The following is a 1,703-nucleotide window of genomic DNA, read 5'->3' on the forward strand; positions in this document are numbered from 1 at the left end:
CATGAACACTGATGATATTTGAAAATTAACATTTATTCAATCAAATTTGATTTTTAAACCCATATAATATATGATCTCCATAGACTGGCAACTAGTGAACCATTAGGTAACCTTGTTCTTTGGTATCTCACCAGGGACCCTGCTGAATCATCGCCTTACAGGTTGTGTGCCAACTCTGGAACAAACTCAAATGTATATTTCCTTTCCAAATGTCCCACTTCTGCCAGGAAACTAACAGATGCACCAACAAATGTTGCAAGTCTGCCTATTAAACATGGAGCTCTTTGAATTTCTATTGCATTTCTCCAGCACAAGTGCATTTGGAGCAAAGAAAGAAATTAAAATGAAGTCAGGTGTCATTCAAGAAAATTACAGTACCATGGAGGACAGTTTTGACTTGCAGCTTTGAGTTGCCATGCTGTGCCTTTCACAGCTGCCTACAGTTCTCGTCATTAATAATCAGTAAATAAGATCTGCAGGTGGGCCTGGAAGGCACCCTGAGCCAAGAAGATGGTAGTTAAGGCTTCTGTCTCTAAGATGGGTGGCCAGGCTCATTTGCACAACCCAGCTTATGTTTCCACAAAAAAGTGCAACCCTACTTAGCATAGCTTCAGGGAAGCTGCCACAATATAAGGAGTGCTAATTACTGTAACCAACTGGCAACGATGCATCCAAAATTAAATGGCCTGTGACTGAGCAGATGAACAATTTTTATGGCCCAAAGATCAGGGAACATGGATAGTTTGTTAAATTAACTGACAGCCTCTTTGGTCTAAGTAGGTGAGTTGAAGTCAATTGAAAGCCGTGCTTGCATGCAGTTCCATACCAGAGTCTCTCCTGCCTAAGTACAGTTCCCCCTGCAGTTTTATGTGAGACTATGGCTACATTTAGTACATAAAATTCAAAAAGTTCCCCAGTTCAGTTCATAAATGACCAGGAGAAGCTATTCTGAATCCTTGTGGGATTGGTTTTTCTCACACAAAGGTTTGATCTTTTTAAATTCACCTGAAACTAATTCAAATAGTTGCATAGAGAGGTTTTTAGTAAACCTACAGAACCCTGCATGAACAACAGCTTTTAACTTCTAATTTCCAACATTGGTCACACTTAGAACCAAACCGTTTCACTAGCATATCACAAATTGCCGTTTATTATAAGTTCATTCTTAACTGTTAATGCAAATCTAAAAGTCTTCCTGAAAAACAAATAACGTAGAGAGGAAAGCATAGCCTCTAAAATTTCCAATGCATTGCTTTTAGCAAACAACGCTTTTCCATATCACAATTTAAGCCAGGATTTCTCAGCTTAGGCACTCTTTACATTTTGAACTGGATAATTATTTGGTCCTGGAGTAGAGAGGTGGGAGGTGGTGCTGTCCTGTATGTTGTAAGATGTTTATCAGCATCCTTGATCTCCACCCACTAGGTGCCAGTAGTAATAACACCCCCTGCCTCCGCAACACACACAGAAGTTGTGACAACAAAAATATCTTCAGGCACTGCCAAATAAACTCTGGAGAATAATATCACCCCCACCCTCCAACACCCCTATTGAGAATCACTGGCCAACAGTTCAACAAACATTTATTGAATGCCTGTGATATTATACTAGACTCTGTGTGAGGCGAGGGATAGGGGATGGGTAAGGGTTAGGTTGAGAAATAACCCGTGTCCAAACATAACACGGCTGTGACCTGGAGGAGC

Source organism: Equus quagga, chromosome 6, assembly GCF_021613505.1.
Source record: "Equus quagga isolate Etosha38 chromosome 6, UCLA_HA_Equagga_1.0, whole genome shotgun sequence".
Taxonomy (NCBI): Eukaryota; Metazoa; Chordata; class Mammalia; order Perissodactyla; family Equidae; genus Equus; species Equus quagga.